Source organism: Acomys minous, assembly GCF_964271855.1.
Source record: "Acomys minous genome assembly, chromosome: 18".
Lineage (NCBI taxonomy): Eukaryota > Metazoa > Chordata > Mammalia > Rodentia > Muridae > Acomys > Acomys minous.
Window position 1 is genome coordinate 23,317,319 of NC_140501.1, and position 12,829 is coordinate 23,330,147.

The 12,829-nt window shown below is 39.3% G+C and overlaps 1 pseudogene across 1 annotated transcript; it reads right to left on the reverse strand.

The window, feature by feature from the left end:
• Nucleotides 1-1,311: 1,311 nt before the first annotated feature.
• On the reverse strand, nt 1,312-1,962 carry LOC311589584 (large ribosomal subunit protein uL22-like; annotated as a pseudogene). The gene has a single exon. The product of its transcript is annotated as a large ribosomal subunit protein uL22-like (transcript).
• Between the last annotated feature and the right edge of the window lie 10,867 nt (nt 1,963-12,829).

A 12,829-nucleotide genomic window follows, 5' to 3' on the forward strand; every position in this document is an offset into this window, starting at 1 on the left:
TGTTCTTTTTTATTTTCCTTCCTTGGATGTCATGGATACTCCCATATGGCTTTGTTTTCAAAGCTTCATCTTTAGAGTACCTCATGAGTTCTGACACATACAACCCTTGTTCGTTATTTTTATTAGTGAATATTAATTGTACAGAATAATGGGCTTCATGATGACATTTTCATGCGAGCATATGACACACTTGGAGCATAACCAACCTCCTACCACCCTTGTGCCTCTCTGTCCATGCCCTGCTCAGAGAGTCCCCTTTCTACTCCCACGCCGTGCCTCCTTTTATTCCCCCAGGTTTTATGCATGAGAGAAAGCACATTTGTTTTTTTTAGAGTCTCGTTTCTTTGTGTTTTAACACAATGGTCTCCACGTAAATTCGTTTTTCTAAATCTTGTCGTGGTTTTGTTTCTTATGGACGAGTAGTATTTCACTGCGTCCATATACAACATTCTTTATCCGTGCATTTCTGGACAGGCATCTAATGGGGCGCAGGTATGGAGGTACTTCCTTTGTGTGCTGACTGGTTTCTTTGGCTATAACTGAGGCATGGAATAGTTGTGTCATACAGAAGCTGTATTTTGAGGGCGGCTTTCTTTCCACCTGCATTTATTTTATTTTATTACTTTATTTTTGAGTGGTAGAGTAGAGTGAATGCCTACAGCTGTGTGAACTTATCTGTGGGAGTTCATGTCTATTCATGTATGTGTGAAGGACAGAGGTCAAGGTCAGTGTCTTTCTCATCCTCTTCATCTTTCATATTTTTGTATATTCAGAGCTGTTTATACTTCCACATTAGCTAATCTTTTTCTGTGAATAAGGTTATTGGTATTTTGATGGGAATTAAATTGAATTAATAGGTTAATTTTAGAAATGTGACTTTTTTAAAACAATATTTAATTTTCTTAATTCATTATGGTAATGGTCTCCCTGTTTTTTTTGTTTTCGTTTTGTTTTTGTTTTTTTTAGTTTCATCTTCTATTTATTTTGTTAATATTTTATAATTTTTATCATAGAGATCTTTCACCTCTGTGGTTAGTTTGTTCTTATGTATTTTGTCTTACTTTTGAGACAACTGGGACTGGCTTGATGTCTTAAATTACTCTTTAGTAACTTCATTAATAGTGAAATGCTTCTAATTTTCTGTGTTGTTGGCTTTGCACCTTGCCTCTTTGCTGAACTTATTATATCTTAAAGCCCTCTGGTGGAGTCTCCAGGGCTTTTCTCTGTATAGATGGTATTTCCTGTGAACAGCATTCCTTTACCCCTCTTGCCTGATCTCTCTGCTAGGACTAAAACACTTTTCAGGCCCTTCTACATCTGCTGTCTTCTGATTACTACCCCTCCCCCCACCCCTTTTAAGCCTTTATCTGCATTTATTTTATGCCGAACGTATTCCCGTGCCATCAATTTTTGTTTGTTCAGTTTCTTCTGGGATACCTTTCTCTTCTGTGCCGCCCCCTCTTCAGCTTTGGAACAATCTGCTCCTTTTTAGTGAGCATCATCATCTCGATGTGGCAGAGGGAGCTCATGTCCGGGTTAATCCGGCCATGGGCTGTGTAAATTCGTCAGCGTATTTTAGGCGCTCTGTTCACTTGAGCATGTTCAATGACTACAGAAGCTACATCTAATCCCTTAAATTCAGCATTACTCGCCGCATATTTCAGCATGTGCAGCAAGAGTTCAGCACTCTTTTTTGGCCACCGACCCTGAATCCAGCCCCCCTGTTTGGCCTGGACGCACCTACCAGCTACCAGCTCCACCATTATACCGCCGGAACCGGCACACATTGCTTCTTTAATAAAGTAACGCCTTTCAGATACTTGGTGGTTTTTCAGATATGTATAGTCTTGATGGCCTGGGTAGTTTCCCAGGTGTTCTTAACGTGAACACGAAGATTTGTACCTCTTGATTTGCATGATTTTGTAGGGTTTTCTGGGTCAAGTGAATAGCAAACCATCTTCGTAGGTCACGTCTGGCCGCTTACAGGAAGCAGAAGCGGAAGTGCGAGGGCTACTGCTGATTACTATCTTTTACTGCAGTTTTCTTATATATATATATTACAAAATATATATTTCTTTGTATATAATTATATATAACTTGTAGTTTTCTTTATTATATATATGTTATATTTAAATATAATCTATTTAAAATAATTTTTTCCTCACACAATATATACTGATTGTGGTTTTCCATTCCTCGACTTCTCCCACTTCCTCTCCACTTCTCCTCCCATCAGGATCCAACTCCTTTCTGTCTCTCAATAGAAAAACAAAAGGCTTCCAAGGGATAATAATAAGATGAAATAAAATAGGATGGGATAGGGAAAAAAAAAGCTAACACATCCAGACTACAACCACACAGACAAACAGAAGGAAAAACAGTGAGAAAAAGGCACAAGAAACAGATATAGACTCAGAGACCCATATGTTTGCACCCACATGTTTGCACACTCCCATAAAAACACAAAACTGGAGTGCATAGTATATATGCAAAGGGCAGGTAGGGTAAAATGAGAGAAAAAAATATAATGAAAAGAAAATAAGAAATAAGATAAAATTTAAAAGGTCAAAAGGCCCTGACATGGCATTATGAGGCATGAACCAAGGAACATGGAAAGCTGCTGTGGAGCTAGTTCGTTTTCTGTTGTCTGCCTATGGGCAGGGCGTGCAGGCTGCTCTCAACAGTAGTTTGTTTCCCCAGGGGTACTCTCCTGTAGAAAATGAAATTCTCATTTGCAGGTGGTTATCAATTGGACATGGCTTTTGCTTAGGGATGAGAACATGTGTCAATTTCTTTCAGTTCTAGGACTTCTCTGGTGCCAGCCCACGCAGGCCCTGTGCGTGCTGCCTCAGTCTGCAAGTTCATATGAACTTTGCTCATGTTGATTGAGGGGGTCTTGTTTCCTTGTTGATTGAGAGAGTCTTGTTTCCTTGTTGACTGAGAGGGTCTTGTTTCCTTGGTGCCCTCCGTCCCCTCTTGTTCTTAGACTCTTTTGCTTTCTCTTATGCAGGGTTCCCTGAGCCCTGAGAGAGGGATTTGATGGAGACATCCCATTTATGGCTGAATGTTCTGCATATTGTCTGGCTATGGGCTTCTGTATTCTTTTTTCCCATTTGCCGCAGGAGGAAATTTCTTTGATGATGGCCACGCAAGGCACTAACATATGACTATAGCACAATGTCATTAGAAGTCATTTTCTTTCTTTCTTTTTCTTTTCTTTTGTTTTTAGAACAGTAGTGTTTGGTTTTACCCTAGATCTCTGTACTAGGTTACTCTGTCTTTGGTTACTGGTCACCAAGCAGTGTTAGGTATGGGTTCCAACTTGTGGAGTGGGCCTTAAGTCAAATTAGATATTGGGTGGTTACTCCCACAAGCTTTGTGCCACCATTGCACTAGCAAATCTTGCAGCCTGGACACCATTGTAGATCACATAGTCTGTGGCTGGTTTGGTGCTTATATTTCTCTTTTGGTAGCTGCAGACTACCTCCTAGTACCGAAATCACTAGCACATAGGGGTGAAGGCTCTGTGTAGGCACCAGCTTGACATCTCCATGTTCAATGAATTGTGTAGGTGTTGCCTTCAGCAATGGTGTGTTCTGATCAGTTTGTCATGAGCAAGCTATAGTTTTGGAAACAGCCCCGGGTTGATTGGGGATTCCCCTGGGACCATTTGACCAACAACTGAATAAATGTAGCCCAGTGCTGGGACTGGAAGCTTCATTTGGTGATGAGGATCTTCAGATGGGGATCCTATCTCCCCAGCTATTTAGTGACTTCATTTAGATCTTCGTATATGTATATATTTTACAAAGTTTCTGTTATACTGAGGAAGTATTCCCTATTACCTTCATGTGGTCACTCATTTTTAGCTGTTTCTCCCTGTATTCCCACCACGGTCCCCCTCTTCCCTCTCCATTCCCAATTGATCTGCACATTTCAGTCCCTACCCCCACCCACAACTATCTATTCTATATCCGTTTCCTAGGGAAATCTGTCTGTCCCCTGACTCAGTCTTTTACTCTATACCTAACCTCTGTGATTCTACCAAGTTTGTAATTTGGTTATCATTGACTTAATAGCTAATATCCGCAGATAAGTGAATATATACCATATTTGTCCTTCTGAGTCTGGGCTACCATGCTCAGGATGATTTTTTTTTTCTAGTTCTACCCATTTATCTGTAACTTTCATGATTCCATTTTTTAAAATGGATGAGTCATGTTCCATTGTCTAAATGCACCATATTTCTTTATCCTTTTTTCTTTTGAAAGACATCTAGATTGTTTCCAATTCCTGGCTATTATGAATAGGGCAGCAATGAACATGGTTAAGCAACTGTCTCTGTTAGGATGAAATGTCCTTTGGGTATATGCTCAGGAGTGCTATCGTAGTTAGGGTTACCATTGCTGTGATGAAACACCATGAACCAAAGTAACACATGGAACTCACAGTTCCATGTAACAGTTCATTATCAAAAGCAATGAGGGCAGGAACTCAGGAAGGGCAGACACCTGGACGCAGGAGCTGATGCAGTGGCGATGAAGGAGTGTTGCTTACTGGCTTGCTCCTCAGGCCTCGCTCAGCCTGCTTTCTTATAGAACCCAGGACCATGAGCCCAGGAGTGGCACCACCCCTAATTGGCTCGGCCTCAAAATCATCAATGAAGAAACTGTCCTACAATATTGCCTCCAGCCTTGTCTTATAGAGGAATTATTAATTGCTTCTCTCCTCTCTAATGACTTTAGCTTGTGTAAAGATGACATAAAGGTAGCCAGAAAAAAGTGGTATAAATGGATCTTGAGGTAGATCAATTTCTGCCTTCCTGAGGAACCACCATACTGATTTCCATAGTGGCTGTACACGGTTGCACTACCACCAGTAATGGATGAGTATTCCTTTTACTCCACATCCTCACCAGCACGAGCTGTCATTTGTTTCATTCCTCTTAGCCATTCTGATGGGTGTTAGATGGAATCTCAAAGTAATTTTGATTTGCACCTCCCTGATGACTAAGGATGTTGAGCATTTCTGTGTTTCTTAGCCATTTGAGAATTCTCTGTACCTCATTTTTAGGTGGGGTCTTTGTTTTCTTGATATCTAGTTTTTTTTTGGAGGGGGTCTTTATATACTTTGGATATCATCCCTCTATCAGATGTGGAGTTGGTGAAAACCTTTTCCCATTCTGTAGGCTGCCACTTTTTCCAAATGACAGTGTCCTTTTCCTTATAGAAACTTTTCAGTTTCAAGAGGTCCCATTTACTAATTATTGATCTTAGTGCTTGTGCTATCAGTGTTCCATTCAGAAATTTGTCTCCTGTGCCCAATACATTTAAGGCTGTTCCGCACTTTCTCTACTGTCATGTTCAGTGTATCTGATTTTATTTTGAGGTCTTTGATCCATGTGAAGTTGAGTTTTGTGTAGGGTGATAAGTAAAGACTTATTTGGGTTATTTTACATGAAGCTGTCCAGTGTGATCTGAAGGAGATATAAACCTATCTTTTTTATGATTCTAAAAATGGGATTGGAATGGTGAGAGAGAACAGGTGAGGTTAATCCACTAGAAGACCAACCACCTCATGCGGGAGCTTGATTATTGCCAGCTGAAAAGATCCCATGAACAGACTCTGGGAGGAGATATATAAATGAGCTGAAAACTGGAGGCGGGGCTTTTGGAGACTTGGGATAGTTTTGGCTGTTCATTGCTCCACTTTGAGACACTCCTAGAGAGACTCACTCGAGGGAAGGCTTCGGGTCCCCCTGCTCCTGCTGAGGTTCCAGGTTCTGGTTACTCCAGGTTCCAGCAGAAGAAACCCTGCTAATTACGCCAGGAGAATTGTTCCTTGGAACTGATATTCTTACAGGTTTGTTATTGTGTTCTTTAATTCTCTTTTCCTATGGTTTTGGTTAACCAGGTTATAAGTGATATACACTCGGTTAATAAGTTGTAATAAAAAATAGTGATTAAGGAAATTGAGCCTACAGTGATCGGCACCTTTTGTTGAAGATGTTGTCTTTTCTGAGTATGTGTTTAAGGCTTCTTTATTTAAAAAAATCAGTTTTTCATAGATGTGTGATTTATGTCTGGGCCTTTGATTTCATTCTATTGATTGATGTGTCTGTTTTGTGCCAATACTGTGCTTTTTAAAAATTATTGTTATGCCAATACCATATGGTTTATATTACTATAGCCTTATAGTGCAACTTGAGATCAGGAATAGTGACTAACCCTCTACCAGTTCTTTGTTTTCAGGATTGTTTTAGCTATCCTATTTTATTTGTTTTTGTTTTTACATATGAAATTGACAATCGTCTTTTCAAGTTCTATTAAGAATTATGTTGGTATTTTGATGAAGAATGCATTGAATCTGTAGACTGTTTGTGATAAGATGGCCACTTTTACTGTTAATCCTACCAATCCATGAGCATGGGAGGCCTTTCCATCTTTTGATATCTTCCTCAATTTCTTTCTTAAAGACTTAAAGTTTGTTTTTGTTTTGTTTTGAGACAGGGTTTCTCAGTGTTAGCCTTGACTGTCCTGGACTCGCTTTGTAGACCAAGCTGGCCTCGAACTCATAATGATCCTCCTGAGTCTGCCTCCTGAATGCTGGAATTAATGGTGTGCACCACCACACCTGGCCAATCTTATGTTTTCTTGAATGTAGCTAAACTCCTTAGGTTGGAGTTTTCTTTCTCAAATTTTCTGTAGAGTAGGATTTGTGGATATTGTTTAAATTTGGTTTTGTCTTGGAATATCTTGTTTTCTCCATCTCTGGATATTGAGAGTTTCCTGGGTATAGTAGTCTAGGTTGACATCTGTGCCTCTTAGAGCCTCTAAGACATCTGTCCATTCCCTCCTAGATTTTAGAGTCCCTGTTGAGAAGTCAGATGTAATTCTGATAGGTCTTCTTTTGTAAGTTACTTGGTCTTTCCCCCTTGAAGCTTTTAATATTTTTCTTTGTTCTGCAGATTTAGCATTTTGAGTATTATGTAGCAGGAAGATTTTCTTTCCTGGTCCAATCTAATTGGTGTTTTTTTATGCTTCATGTATCTTTATAGGCAGCTCTTTTTTTCTCTTTTAGGTTGGGGAAATTTCTTCTATGATTCTGTTGAAAATATTTTGGTCCTTAGAGCTGGGACTCTTCACCTTCTTCTATTCTTATTATATTTATGTTAGGTCTTTTCATAGCGTCCCAGATTTCCTGGATGCTTTGCATCAGGAATTTTTTAGATTTAACATTTTCTGTGACTGATTTATCAATTTCTTCTATCATTCTCTCTTCTATTTCTTGAATTTTGTTGGAGATGCTTGGGTCTGTTGTTCTTGTTCTCTTCCCTAGGTTTTCCATCTCCAAGAGTCCCTCATTTTGTGTTTTCTTTATTGCTTCTACTTCCATTTTTAGGTCTTCAACAGTTTCACTCATTTCCTACACCTGTTTAATTGTATTGTCCTGTATTTTTTAAGTGCTTTATCCACTATCTGATTGTATTTTTCTGTATTTTTTTTTTAGAGAGATTTATTCATTTCTTCTTTAGAAACTTGTATCATCTTCTTAAGATTGGATTTAAGGTCATTGTCTTATTCTTCAGCTGTGTTAAGATATCCTGGGTTTGTAGTATGAAATCTGTGTTCTGGTGGTGCTATTTTGCCCTGGCTCTTGTTTGTGTTGTTAGGCTGGCCTCTAGCCATCTGGTTGTCTCTAGTATTGGCAGGCCTCCAGTACTGCAGGCAGAGTTGTGGGCCAGAAAACGGAGTGCCAGGGAGCAGGTGTGGTTTACCTCTGTTGGGTGTGTTTTAGGGGGATCAACTGGCAGGGTGGTGGGGGGTGAGTCTTACTTAGTGGTCCCTGATGGCTATAGGCCTCTGGGAATACAGGTAGGGCTGTGGTCTGGGAGACGGAGTGTATTGGAAATGGTGTACAGTTCCAGGCTGCTGGGCTTGCTCAGGGAAACCTCACAGGTAGGGAGCTGGGGCCTAGAGATCTCCTTTGTCTGACCCAGGTGGTAGTAGGCCTCTGGGGATGGAGGCTGAGCTGTGGCCTGAGAATGGGGTGCACAGGGAACCTGTAGCTCTTATTTCTTATGTTACTAAAATTGTACATCCATTTCTTGGTTGGGGTTTTTATTATAAGAAGTGTAGAAATTGAAAGGATACCTTGGATAAACAGGCTCATTAACATTCTGTATAATTGGCATCAAGAATACATACTGTGAAGACACAGCTCATAAAAGAAACTGAAGAAATTTGCATAATGTAGGTTGAAGAATATTTTATGTTCTGTTTACCTATTTCTAGATGAGAACGCTTCACATCAGTAACTCACAGTCCATTCTTCCCTATTTCTGTTTGAACAGAACCCTGATTGCTCTCATTTGTTTAGCTTATGCTCCATATATTACATGTAGGGTATCTTGGATACTGACTAAAAACAACAACAACAAAAGAACTAAGTAACTTTGTAAAGAACATATGTTACTATGGTCGTTCACAGAGTGGTACCTGCGTGTGTGCATAAGTGTGCATGTGCACATGTCTTTGGAGGCCAGACGACAACTTTGGGTATTAGAGAGCAGAGAACTATTCTTCAGACACTGGACAAGTATCTTTTTTTTTTTTTTTGACAAGGTCTCCTACTTGAGGAGGAAGTGAGAAAACTCAACAAATAATCTAATGTGGCTGTCCCATGAGCCCCAGGGGTCCTCTCTCTTCCTCCCCACTATGGAGATTACAATGGTGTTGATGCACACTGAAGTTGTTACTTGATTAGGTCCTCTTGCTTGCAAGGCAGTAACTTTAATTACAAAACCATCTGTTGTGTTACACCATTCCTGCGAAGATATGAACAAATGTCTACTCCTCCAAGATTGGGAACTGAGGACAGACCAAAGTCAGGATACTACCAAAGTCCAACTTAGTGGACCAGTGAGCTTTCTTGGAGTGAGGCATTATAGAACAGAGCTGTACCAGCATGGGTGATGACTCTTTGGCTGGAAACCTAGAGCTTTCTACACAATTTACAGGAAGCTTGGCTGTATCTCCTTCACTTAGCCCAGTTTGTTTGAGCTTCTTTCAGGCAACTTGGCTAGTCTGAGAGTGTCTCTCAGAAATCTTCACTGTTTAGATATGTTTGTAGAGTGAGGAGCCTAGTACATCCTGGTGCATCTGGTCCCTTTCAGAAGCTTTTCTTCCTGAGTTTTAACGTGTTGTTGTTGTTGTTGCTTTTCCAAATTGGAATATTTTGTCTCAATTTAGAACCTTCTGGGTTTTAAAGAGATCCCCCCACCAAAAAAAGTGTGTGTTTATTTTTAAACAGGAAATTGAGAAAGTGCTATATTCTCAAGCCCTCACAGAGGAAAAGGAATATTATTTTAAGAAAATGGGCTGACCTTTTTTCATTTTAAAAACAGTGTTTTATTCTTTAGCCCTGACTAACCTGGAATTCACTATGTAGAACAGGCTGTTCTTGAACTTGCCTTGCTTCTCTTCCCTCTGTGTGATGAACCTGGAGTGATAAACACTACATGCTTGGCCTTTTGTTTCTATTTTTTCTGTGATCTTTTCTTCCTTTCTCTTTCTTTTCTTCTCTTCTTCTTCTTCTTCTTCTTCTTCTTCTTCTTCTTCTTCTTCTTCTTCTTTTTCAATAAGGTCTAGGCATAGGCTGGTCTTGAACTTGTGTGTTAACTGAAATGATTGGCTTTGAACTCTTAATCTTTCTGTCTGCACTTCCTGTGTTTTGGGATTATAGACATGGGCCATCATACCCAGCAAAAGCATTTTGTAATAAAAAAAAATATAGTGGTTGTCACTGAGCACTGAATCTCATTGGAAGTTAATTCTCTTTCATGATAAAGTAAAACGTAAAACTAAATTATGAAGCTGTGTTATTAAAAATTAGCATTTATTTCAAAGTATGCATTATTTATAACTCTAAAAATCCTACCAGTCAAAGCTGAAGTTAAAAATAGAAATTGGTGAATTTTCAGGGAACAATGGCCGTTGAAAGCTTACCTTCCATTGCTGCCATGCTAGAGCAAAGCCTGAAAAGCCTTCCTGAACAGTTGGCTTGGGGCTGTAAGAAAGAAAACAACTAGCTGTCTAGCAGGGCCATGGAACTGAGCTATGCAGATTTCGTAATGGAAATAGCACTACAGCTCAATTTGCTTTTTCTGGATATTTTCCCAGTTTTATTTTGTTTGAGAGGAAGTAACATTTTTCCTAATACTAACAAAACCACTTTTTTTTTTTTACTAGCAAAGATAACAATAAATACATGTTGGAGCAGTTTATTGCTTTAAAGATCTTATGGATGGGAAACATATGGACCCTCATAAAGACCACTTTGTATCCCTTGATGCATTTGGGTATATTTTAGGTAACTTTTCTACTTTCAGTAAACTTGAGAGAATTCAAATATCAACAATATTCTAATTTATAAAAATAATTTAAATTTTGTCCAACCACATTAAGGTTTTTTTTTTCCTTCAACTTAAGCAAAACAAAAACTTAGTGTTTTATATTCAAGTAAAAATTATACTTGTCAGTTATGGAAATATCTTACTTTCTTTGGAAGTTTACTTTAAATATCCCATTTGGAAATAATTAGAGAAAAATTAAAATTAAACCAATTTTAAAAGCCCTATCAGGTAAACAGACATTAGAGCAAAAGCCTTCTAGCTACCTTTGCATTCAGTCAAGGCTCTACATTAAAGTAAGAATATAATTTGGAAAAGAAAGTGGGATACTGTGTTTGGTAGGTAGAAGAAATGACACCGAAAAGTTTCAAGCTGAAGAAAAATGGAAGTTGCTCCTAACTATTGCTTTTCTTTCTGAATGCTGTAAACAGCAGGTTAGGTGGCCCTCTGTGTTTTTCTGTCTCTTTCTCTCTCCCTTCCTCTGATCTTCGAAGTGTGTCAGTCTTTCATTTTGCCATTCAACAGCCTGACATTCGAAAGCTTTGTTCAGACAGTTTAATTTAATCACTGCCACTGGTTCAACAAGATGATAAAATCCCTTGTGCTGTAACAACATCCAACATCCAGCTCTGTTATCTGATCCCGTTTGAAGCTTCTCTCATGAATGCATGCTGATAGCACAAGAACTCCAAACATGTCATAAACAATATATTAATGTCCCAGCTGGAATTCCATTAGAATAAGAAGTAGATGAAGTTTAGGGCATTCAAGTGGGCCAAGGTAATAAAATGTAATTTGGACTAATCTTCTCAAAGAACGCACTGTGTTTGAAGCTGACAGTCTCCGATCACATGCAAAAGCAACGGCCTGTTGACTGCGTTGCAGACTTTTGAATCATCGTCTTTGTGCTGGACGCACTTTCCAGGTGTCTCAGCTTGAAGACAATCTGCCCCATTGTTTGAATGGAACGACATCTAAACTATAAATAATAAAACAAGCAGCGAGTACTTCAACGAACATTACTCATCTAGATCGGAATTTGTGGAAATCTGAGACAGAAGTTTAAAGGCAAAACACAGTCGCGCACTTGTTATTTGAAGGGTCCATTCTGATGATAATATCTTGAAGTTTTACTAGTTTAAAACAAATGAAAATTCCCACAAATATTATAGGAATAGAAGTTTGCTCAATATATAAAATGTAAAACTAGTTGGGGGAAGACGCAATTGTACTTTTGTAATTTAGTATCTTTGAAGTATTTATGCTATTCGGCATTCAGAAACTGCTTTGCCCTGTGAATGAGTTGTAGACAACGATTGACTTAAATGCTCACTGAAGAAAATACTGAGGAATCAAAACTGCAGCAGATGATCACTACCTGATAAATGACACCATGATACTGTCACAGGACTTACAGTGTCCTGGCACTGTTTGGGGAATCTTGATTATTTGAAGTCTTTAAATATGAACCGAATTCTTTTAACTAAAGAGGACACAAAGAAAGGCTAAGTGATTTGCTCAAAGTCCTGTTGGTAGAAGTGGATTTGAATGCAGGCGATTGGGTCTTTGTCCTAAGCAGTTCCATTTTCTATCCTGCTCAGGAAGGACCCGGGTTGGTGATGATAGAAGGGATCTCACTTCGGTGAGCACCGAAAATTGGGGATTGTGGTCTAGCCTTTTGTGAGAGTGATCTGATGTGGACACAACCACATCTATTTCATATGTAAGTCTTACTCATGGCTTGAAGCTTGCTGACATTCATTCAGAGAGCATGGAGAAGCCTCTTCACGCCTCCTCTGACCTTCAGCACTGATTGTTCCAGTAATAACCAACATTTGGTGTTTGCAGTTAACGCAGTTCCCTTTCTTCCTCCCTTCCATAAGCCTTTCCTTCACCAAAGAAAAGAGTAAAATTGTATGATGTAACAATCACTTCATGTAGGGATATGGCAATGGAAAGAACACAATGTCTAGCCTCTTAAAGCTTACATGTTGATGGCAAAAGGCGACTAGCTATGAACATCACTGGTGAATAATTCAGAGTGTGTTAGAAGGTGATGTGAGAAGGCAAGGCAAGAGAACTGAGGATGCAGAGTGACTATGTTTGGAAAAAAAGGTAAGATGAAGTTTCATCTGGAGTGTTTGGGGGAATAGGTGGCCCTTGAGTATGACCGAAAGACAATGAAGGATTTTACTGTATAGATTATTTGGAGAAAACTTTTAAGGAGAGAGAGCAAAGATGCAGATGTGAGGGTATGCCTGTCTAGTTCTAAGCATAGCATGGAGGCTAGCATGGCTTAAGAGTGTTGAGCAGGACAAAGGCTCCTTAACAGTGTAGAAGGGAGGGACAAAGCCTTTGTGCCTTGAAGGTTTTGGGATTTGCCTGTAATTGAGGTGAGGAGGTGGGGGCTAGCCTGAT